General features: G+C 34.1%; 1 pseudogene; it reads right to left on the bottom strand.

Moving 5' to 3' along the window:
* The window catches only part of LOC107140813, a 48,170-nt pseudogene that overhangs the window by 14,155 nt on the left and 23,254 nt on the right, over positions 1-10,761 (bottom strand).

The following is a 10,761-nucleotide window of genomic DNA, read 5'->3' as shown; positions in this document are numbered from 1 at the left end:
TAAAAAAAATGATCAATGGGTTATAGAAGACATCAAGGAAGAAATTAAAAAATGACAAAATCATAGAATTTGCAGGGAAATGGATGGCATTAGAGCAGATTATGCTAAGTGAAGCTAGCCAATCCCTAAAAAACAAATGCCAAATGTCTTCTTTGATATAAGGAGAGTAACTAAGAACAGAGTAGGGACGAAGAGGAGGAGAAGAAGATTAACATTAAACAGGGATGAGAGGTGGGAGGGAAAGGGAGAGAGAAGGGAAATTGCATGGAAATGGAAGGAGACCCTCAGGGTTATACAAAAGTACATACAAGAGGAAGTGAGGGGAAAGGGAAAAATAATACAAGGGGGAGAAATGAATGACAGTAGAGGGGGTAGAGAGAGAAGAGGGGAGGGGAGGGGAGGGGGGATAGTAGAGGATAGGAAAGGCAGCAGAATACAACAGACACTAGTATGGCAATATGTAAATCAATGGATGTGTAACTGATGTGATTCTGCAATCTGTATATGGGGTAAAAATGGGAGTTCATAACCCACTTGAATCAAAATGTGAAATATGATATATCAAGAACTATGTAATGTTTTGAACAACCAACAATAAAAAAATTTTAAAAAAAGAAAGAAAATTTATAGAGAAAACTAAAAAAAATACATTTTGGGATAAATATTTGAAAAAAAAAATTTTTCATTTAGGAATGATGTAGAAATACTAAAAATATTTATTTGACAGAATATAAAAAACTCTGAAATCTAAAAACCATTTTAATTTTTCTGAACCAAAAAATAAAAAAGAAATATTGACATAAAATCTAAATTATGTAATGCACAAAACCGTGCATATTTGAAAGCATTAAAAATTAGGAAAAAAGAATGCCATCTTACAGGCAAAACATGACCTTTGAACTGTACCAAGGCCATCAGATATTCAGAAAGGACAGAAAAAAAGGACTCAAAATAAGAAATAAGTAATAAAAAATCTTCTGGTATTTGAACTTATCCTCTTCTCTAAAAAAATACCAATTTACACTACTGCTTATGGCCAAATAGAGATTTACTTCATGTATCTATTTTCCTGATAAGTACAACTAAACCCCCTAGACATCATGTATAATACAAATATAAGAAGTTTCTGAAAGTTGGAGAGAAGAAAGCAAACTGCCTAGGGACCTCAGTACACAAGGAATAGCATGGGTTTTCCTTTTTTCCTACATATCCTAGAGAATATTCTGGAAATGCCAGTGAAGGCAGATAATGAAAGTTCCATGGAAAGCCTGCTTTCTCTAGCCAACAGATGAGGAAAATGGTAGCCTAGTAAAACAAAATATTTAGTCAATAACTCCTTCAGTCAAATACCACAGGGAGAAAACAAAACAAAACAAACAACAACAAAAAACCTCTTCACACTGGTGAAGACTCAGTGGAAAGTGTAAACAACTATCATTGCTAACTATAACAAGCTTCCCAAATCCTGATTCTGGGGTGGAACTGGAGGGCTAACTGTGGAATCAGGAATTTCAAGCCTCTGATGGGCAGTAGCAAGCCACATCAGGTAATCAGCAGAGCCCATCTGAAGAACCTGGACTTCTGCCCTCATCAATAGTGATAATTCCTCTTCTTGCTTTAGAAATGTCAGAGGAGGCCCAGAGAGTCTGGGCTCTCACCACTACTCGGTGGTAAAAAGACCACTGCCAAAGAGTGTGGTGGAGGTTATTTGGGGAATAGTAAGCCAGGGTGCTATGAGCAGAGGCCCAGAACCCAGCCAACACCCCCCACTTAAGCAGTAACAAGAAGCCCTTGCCCTTCTGAGGGTGTCAACAGACATTAATAGGAGAATGTGGACTTTCTTTACTACCTAGAGAATCCAGAATCTTGAAACATAATACTCAACGTGTCCATATTTCAATAGAAAACCACTCATCATACCAAAAACCAGGAAGATCTCAGACTCACTAAGAAATGACAATCAACATGCGCTAACAGCAGAATAACACAGAAGTTAAAATTACTTGATGAGCATTTTAGATCAATCATCATAAAAATGTTTCAACAAGCAATTACAAACATGCCTAAAAAAGTGGAAAAAGAGAAAGTCTTGGCAGATGAATAGAAGATAAAAGACCAAAATAAAAATTAAAGAACTAAAGATAAAATAAACAAAATGAAAAATGTCCATGGATTTCAACAGTAACTAGAGGTAACAAGAGAATTTAATAAACTAGAAAAAAAGAGCACTAAAAGCTACTTAGTTGGAGCAATAGATAGAAAATAGATTGAAAAGGGAAAGGAACAGAGTCTCAAGGGCCCATGAGACTATAACAAAAGATATAACTTTTGTGTCATTCAAGTCCTGCAAGAGAGGACAAAGAGAAACTTAAAAAATATTCCAATAAATAATGAATGGAAAAGCCCAAATTTGGCAAAAGACATAAACTTTTAAAATCAAAAAGGTGAGAGAACAACAATAGTTAAATTTAAATAGATGTATGTCTAAACATATAGTAATAAAATTTATGAAAACCAGAGACATAAAAATCCTGAAGAAACAAGAAACAAGCACTGGTGTGGGAAGAAATTTCTACCTACAGAGATTTCTCATCAGAAATCATGGAAGTCAGAAGGGTTCCAGTAGCACAGTATTTTTCAACTATGGAAAGAACTGTTAACCCACAGTTCTATATCCTATATATGGAAAAAACATTTTTCAGGAAAGAAGGGGAAATATAGACATTCTCAGATAAAATAAATAAATAAATAAAAGAATTTGTCACCAGCTGACCTACCCTAGGAGAGTGATAACTAGTTTTCTAGTGAGAAAGGAAACTAAAAGAAGGAATCTTAGAATTATCAGGAAGGAAGAAAAAGCAAGATGGAACAAAATTAGGTATAAAACAGGGACAGATGGAGAAGTCATAGAGAAAGTAATGGGTTTCTTTTTGAGTTGAAGAAAACTCCTAAAATTAATTTGGATGATGGTTACATGGATCTATAAATACACTAAAGGCCACTGAATTAAATGCTTTGGTGAATGGAACATGAGTTATTTCTCAGTAAATCTCCTTTCAAAACTCAGCTGATGAAATTGCAGTTGCTATGAAAGGGGCACAAAACAACTTTCTGGACATGCTGGGAAAGTTCTATGTCTTGGTCTAGATTATGGTAACACAGATGCAAGTTTACATTAATCAAAATGAAAATCAGGTCAAACAAACTGGAAATCCATATGGAGTAAAATAAGATTGAATTCCTATATTTCCCCCTGCACAAAACTCAATTCAAAGTGGATCAAGACCTAGGAGGTATTAGACCAGAAACACTGCACCTACTAGAAGAAAATGTAGGCCCAACACTCCAACATGTCATCTTAGGAATCAAGTTCCTTAATAAGACTGCTAAAGCACAAGAAGTAAAATAAAAATCAATAAATGGGTTGGTATCACACAAAAAAAGTTTCTTCACAGCAAAAGAAACAATCAAGAGAGTAAAGAGAGAGCCTATGAATGGGAGAAAAATCTTTGCCAACCACACCTCACATGAGGATACACAAAGAACTAAATCAGCTTAACACCAAAACCAAAACCACAACAAAAACATTCAAATAACACAATAAGTGAGCAAAGGCACTAAAAAGACAATTCTCAAAAGAAGAAATACAAATAGTCAAAAAATATATTTAAAAAACGTTGAGCATCTCTAGCCATTAGAGAAATGCAAACCAAAGAGGAAAAAATGTCAAAATACACTTTGAAACTCAAAAACAAGAAACACTAAGATTTCACCTCACTCCAACCAGAATGGCAATTATCAAGAATACAAGTAAAAACAAATGTTGGTGGGATGTGGGGGAAACGCTATACACATATATTATTGATGGGACTGCAAATTAATGCAAACACTCTAGAAAACAGAATGAGATTCCTCAAAAAACTAGGAATGGAACCACTATTTGATCTAGTTAGTCCATTCTTCAGTTTTTACCCAAAGGTGTTAAAATCAGCACACTACAGTGACAAGTTACATCAATGTTTAGAGCAGCACATTTCAGTATACCTAAGCTATGGAAACAACCTAGAAGCTTATTAGAAAAAGAATAGATAAGGAAATTGTGGTACATATACAAAAGGGAATGTGATTCCTCCATAAAGAAGAATTATTTGATGACATTTGCCAGTAAATGGATGGATCTGGAGACTATCATGCTAAGTGAAATAAGCCAATCCCCCAAATCCTAAGGTTGAATGTTCTATCTGATATGTGGATGCTAACCCACAATAATGGGATGGGGAAGAAAGAAGTTCATTGCATTAGACAAAGGAGAATGAAGTGAAGAGAGGGAGAGATGGAAATGGAAAAGACACTGGAATGAATCTGATGTAACTTTCTTATGTACAGATATGGACATACCATAATGAATCTCATCATCCTGTACATGCACCAGACCGGTATCCTAATTAGAATAAGATATATTCCGTGCTTGTCTAAATATATCAAAATGGATTCTATTGTCATGTATAACTAAAAAAAACACATAAAAATAAAAAAGTCAAACATTTGCAGTTTGTGGACTTATGACAATTGTGCCTTGATAAAGCATTTCAGCATAAGAATAGTACTAGGTAATCTCAAATTCCTTTCCAAAATGCTTTTAACAACATATACTCACACCAATAGTGCTTAAAACTTCAGGTGTTCTACACCTTACCAGCTTCAATAAGAAATTTAAGAGTTGAGTCTTGTCTTCTCTATTGTTATGGTGTACTTCCATGGTATCTCTTGATAGAGAATATGTAAAGGTGGGGATTTTTATCTTTAATACTTCAGATGCTTTTCATATTGTGTCAAATTAGTTATAATCAAGTGAAAATATGCATCTTCTTAGTTTCCATATTAATGCTTTAATGGTGGAAATTATTTTTACTATTAAAAGCATGTTCTTTTCCATATTTGTTCTCCATTCATGTAAATAATAATTGACTATAAAATTCTGTAGGTGGTACCACAGCAGTTGATGAGAATTTGTCTCATTTTTGGTTTTGCATTTTGCTTTTTTTAAACATGGCTCTTGAGAATTACAAATATGTAATCAGAGAGATTTAGAATGAGGATAATTTCCATTGTGTTTCACTTTATTTTGAGGAGTATCTGGTGTCTAGGAATTGTCATCTTCTATGATTATAACCTTTGCTGTCTTGCCATTAAGCAGGTATCAAGCTGTTGGTGCAATGAGACCTGAAAGAATTCTAGGATATATTAAAATAGAAGTACTTGCTTTGTTTGAATATATTTACATATTTAAACATCTTTGAATGAGGGGGTCTATCTATCTATTAATAATATGTATTTATCTACTGAATTTTACAATTTTTGTCCCCTAGCTATTTTGATAATGAAGAGTAAACTATGGAAACATGAATATAGCAGAAAATTAAGAAATGATCTTATAGAACATTGAAATCTCAACCATTAACACATACCTCTATTTCTTTTGTTTATTTTTCATGTCTCCTCTTTTCTTCTTCAAGAAAACACATTTTTCAATGATTCCTTTACAATTATAATTTCATTCTTTAGCTTTGAAATATCTTCCTGTATATTTATTAAATTTAAAATATACAAGTCATAAAAGAATGGTCAATACTATAAATCCACAATTTTCAGTGTTGCCATATTTTAAGAAAGCTGGATAAATTAAATTTTAATTTTGATACATTGGATTAGAATGTTACTTTTATAGGTATACTGGACAAATAACTACTATTCAAACAAAGCTACCTTATTTTGAAAACTCAGAAGTAAAAACAAATTAAGACAAAAGAAAGTGGTATTTATGGTGGCATTTGCCTGACAACAATGCAAAGGATACTTAATTATCTAGCAAAAAATATATATTTTAAGTTTGTACTTTTTATGGTCTTAAAATAACAGTAAGAGAAATACAAAGATGCTTAAGGTACAATTATTAATTCAGATTCAACCTTTTCTGAATTATAATTTCTGCAACAAATGAATTAAGTGTTCAATGTGATTTTGACTATATATTTTTAGAAATACAGTGTAAATATTTCCTTTATGCATTTGCACATTTGAGATAGTTGTTATCTAACTCATGTACTTATCGAAGTACTTAAAAATTGTGAAAATAGTTTCTGAAGGTTAATACAGAGCATTTTACTAACTTAATAATAAATGTATTATTTAATATATTCTTATAATGTGAATAATAGAAAAAGTTTTGATAAGTAACAGTTCAAACATGTACTTGTGTCATTTGGTTCCCTCCTGGATTTTGGAGATCTTGCATAAGTTCCTCTTTCATTGTCTTTAGTTTTTTAACTAGATCTTGTTTTTCACAGAGTTCAATTATAAATGACCATTGGATTTCTATCTCCCCCAAACTATCTTTATGTGCTTTTATTTTTGCATAATAAATCTTACATTTTATCATGTGCTCCTGAAAATCTTCTTGGGAGATTTTGATACCAAACTTAAGCTTCACATTGTCTGTATATAAGGACTTGTTTTGAGATTCTGGGTTTCCACATTGAAGTCTGGAATTCTCTATGGCAGCATCCTCCTAATAAATTTGCCTCTCCATTACTTTAGTTTCTGCAGAGACAGCTGCTATTTGTTTTTTAAGCTCATGAGTTCATTCTGTAATATAGTTCAACATTATCATTATTAATTCATGGTATTTAGCATAAGAGGAAAGTAATTGTTTTGATCCATAATGCATGTAGGAAAATCACTTTACATAAAAAAATACACTTATGAGATATAGAAAAAAAACTGATGCATAATAGAAGGAAATATGTAATAATGTGACAATTACTTTCTAAGAAAGAACCAAGAGTTATATATTTCTTACATTTTAATGTTCATCTAATTCTAAATGTTAAAATTTCATCATTTTGTTTTAACATTTTACCTGTAAAAATACTTAAAATCATTTAATAATACATTTAAAGAATATATTTATGGGTGTCAAGGAAGACAATATAATAAAAATGATATAACCCTGACTTAAGAATTAAAAGACTGGGCTGCTGCCAGAGACCCTGCTCCAGTGCCATCAGGTCTCTTCTCTGGGCACAGCCTCCATTACTTCGGAGGGAATTCTGTAGCTACCTCTGTGGTCGCCACTGCTGAACTGGAGGTTTCCTGTCAATCAACTGTTGCCTGCACTGCTGCAGCCATTGCTGCTTCCTCTGATTCTGCTGCTGCCAGCCTGAGATCACCTGGAGGTCTTCTTTCTGAGTGCTGCTCCCACAGAAGAAACCACTGCCATGGATGCAACTGAAGCCAACACTACTGCTGACCCTTGGAGATTGCCTGGAGACAATGCCCCACAGCTGCAATTGTAGCTTTGTCTCAGTCACGCTACTGCTGACCCACAGCCTGACGCCAACAACACCACCACTACCATTGCTACCACGGCCTAGAGGACTGCTTCGGGGAACACTCCAGGTTTGGTTGAATGTGACTGTATCCATTTTGGGACACCAGCCAGGGCCTGGAGCCTGGATGCCAGCAGGTTTACCACCACAAGAGCTTCAGTCTGGGGACTCCAGATGGGACCTGCAGGCCCAATGTGGGGGTTCCTCAGATTTGGGGGAGCCTAGGGTCTTCCTGCTGAGAGCACTGGTGGTCATTGTCTTGCTGCTGCATCTTCTTTGCAAGAGTGTATCCCTAGTGGTCTCTCTGCAAGTAGGAGCAGCATTGAGATCTTGAGACTGCAACATGGCCAATCCTGAGGTATCTAGATCCCAGATCAGTAGGACAGAGACTGGGTTTATGAGGGATCATCTGGGTTTAGTGATCCCAAGAGATGCCAGGGACAAGGCTGAGAAACTGTTGAACACTGACAGAGACAGTTCAACTTTCCAGCAAGACTTATTTTATTTTTTGATTCACTAATCTCTCTACCATATTTGAAACAAAATTTTTTATGCATCAGTTTATGGAGGACAATGATATATGATTGGTGTTTTGCATTTTTGTTGTATTCTTATGTCTTTAATCTTTTCTCTTTGTTCATATTCTTCCTCTCTCTAGTATATGTTCTAGGATTTTCTTTCCAACTTTTCTCCAACCAACAGCCAATCTCTGTCAGCTACTGTTCCACTCTTCCTGTGAATTTTTACTTCTAGTTTCTACCTTTCTCCATTGGGAATATTGCGTACTACACTACCTCTGTTCTCTCATCCACCATTTGGAATTGTAAATCATTTTAACAAATATTCTGCTTATACTATAGATAGTTATTGAACTCATCATTTTGGTTCAATGTGAGAAATCAATAGACACCTTAGTGGGAACTATTAGGTTTAAGGCTATATATTGTGTTCATTGGGTGGTATTGATACCACCAATGAACACAATATATACCAGTAAAGGCAAAGCACTGGAAACCTTCAGGGACATTATAGGTCTACAGGATAGAATTTATCTTGCATTGAATCCATACTTTTAGTGGGAAAATACACTAACAACATGAAAAAACAAGGGAATAAAGCACCACAAACAAACCAAAGATGCTTCAACAACAGAAGCCACTGATAACATAGTAGAAGAAATGTCCAAGAAGGAGTTCAGATTGTATATAGTTAAACTGATATGTGAAGAAAAGGATAGTATAAGGAGTGAAATCAAAGAAAAAATACAGGAAGTGAAAGACCACTTCAATAAAGTGTATGAGACTGTGGGAAAAAAACCAAGCAGAAATCCTTGAAATGAAGGAAACAGTAACCCAAATTATAAATTCAATAGAATGCATCACCAACAAATTAGACCACTTGGAATATAGAACCTCAGACAATAAAGACAAAATTTATAACCTTGAAAGAAGAGTTGAACATGTGGAGAAGATGGTAAAAAAAAAAAAGAACAGAACATCTAAGAATTATGGGATAACATGAAAAGACCAAATTTAAGAGTTATCAGAATAGGTGAAGGAGCAGAGATATAGACCAAAGGAATGCAAAAGCTTTTCAATGATATAATAGCAGAAGATTCCCCAAACCTAAAGAATGGAATGGAAAATCAAATACAAGAGGCTTACAGTACCCCAAAAGTACAAATTATAGCAGACCCACATCAAGACACATTGTAATGAGAATGACTAATACAGAATAAAGATAAAATTTTAAAGGCTGTGAGAGAAAAAAAATCAAATTTTGTTATAGGGGGAAACCAATTCAGATCTCAACTGATTTCTCAGCCCTGACCCTCAAAGCTAGGAGGTCCTGAAATAATATACTACACACTCTGAAAGAAAATGAATGCAACCAAGAATTTTATATCCAGCAAAATTAAGTTTCAGATTTGAAGATGAAATTAAAACATTCCATGATAAACAAAAATTAAATGAATTCACAACTAGAAAGCCTACACTACAGAGCATTCTCAACAAAATATTCCATGAGGATGAAGTGAAAAAAAAAAAGTAAAAACCAGCAAAGGGAAGATCTACATTAAAGTGACATTCAACCAAATGAGAAACTAAGACAAATCAAAAGCCAGAAAAAAATCAAAATGAGAGGGAATACAAATTATATCTCAATAATAACCTTGAATGTTAACAGCCTAAACTCATCAATCAAAAGACAGACTGGAAGATTGGATTAAAAAGAAAAACCCAACAATATGCTGTATTCAAGAGATTCACCTCATGGGCAAAGACATCCATTCACAGGCTGAAGGTGAAAGGATGGGAAAAACTTGTCACTCATATGGATTGTGTACAAGTGGGGGTTTCCATTCTCATTTCAGATAAAGTAGACTTCAAACCAAAGTTAATCAGAAGAGACAAAGAAGGACATTTCATACTTCTTAAGGGAATTATATATAAGCAGGACATAACAATTATAAATATTTATGCCCCAAACAATGGAACATCTATATACATCAAACAAACCCTTCTCAATTTCAAGAGTCAAATAGACCACAATACAATAATACTGTGTGACTTTAACACACCTATCTCACTACTGGACAGATCTTCCAAACAAAAACTAAGTAAAGAAACTATAGAACTAAATAATACAATCAATAATTTAGACTTAACAGATACATATAGAATATTTCATCTATCAATGAACAAATATACTTTTTTTCTCAGCAGCACATGGCTCCTTCTCTAAAATAGACCATATCTTATGCCACAAAGCAGCAACTCTTAGTAAATACAAACAAACAAACAAACAAAAACAGAGATAATATGCTGCATTCTATCAGACCACAGTGGAATGAAATTAGAAGTCAAGGATAAAATAAAAATAGAAGCTACTGTAACAAGTGTAAACTAAATAATACACAATTGAATGATGTATGGATAGTAGAAGAAATCAAGGATGAAATTTTAAAAATTCTTAGAGGTAAATGAGAACACTGATACAACATTGCAAAATCTCTGGGGCACTATGAAGGCAGTATTAAGAAGGAAGTTTATTTATTTTTTATTGGTTGTTCAAAACATTACAAAGCTCTTGACATATCATATTTCATACATTTGATTCAAGTGGGTTTTGAACTCCCAATTTTACCCCAAATACAGATTGCAGAATCACGTTGGTTACACATCCACATTTTTACATAATGCCCTATTAGTAACTGTTGTATTCTGCTACCTTTCCTATCCTCTACTATCTCCCCTCCCCTCCCCTCCCCTCCCATCTTCTCTCTCTACCCCATCTACTGTAATTCATTTCTCTCCTTGTTTATTTTCCCATTCCCCTCACAACCTCTTATATGTAATTTTGTATAACAATG

Source organism: Marmota marmota, unplaced genomic scaffold (genome assembly GCF_001458135.2).
Source record: "Marmota marmota marmota unplaced genomic scaffold, marMar, whole genome shotgun sequence".
NCBI classification, from domain to species: Eukaryota; Metazoa; Chordata; class Mammalia; order Rodentia; family Sciuridae; genus Marmota; species Marmota marmota.
Note: the sequence above shows the minus strand (reverse complement) of the source record. Positions and strands in the feature narration are given on the sequence as shown.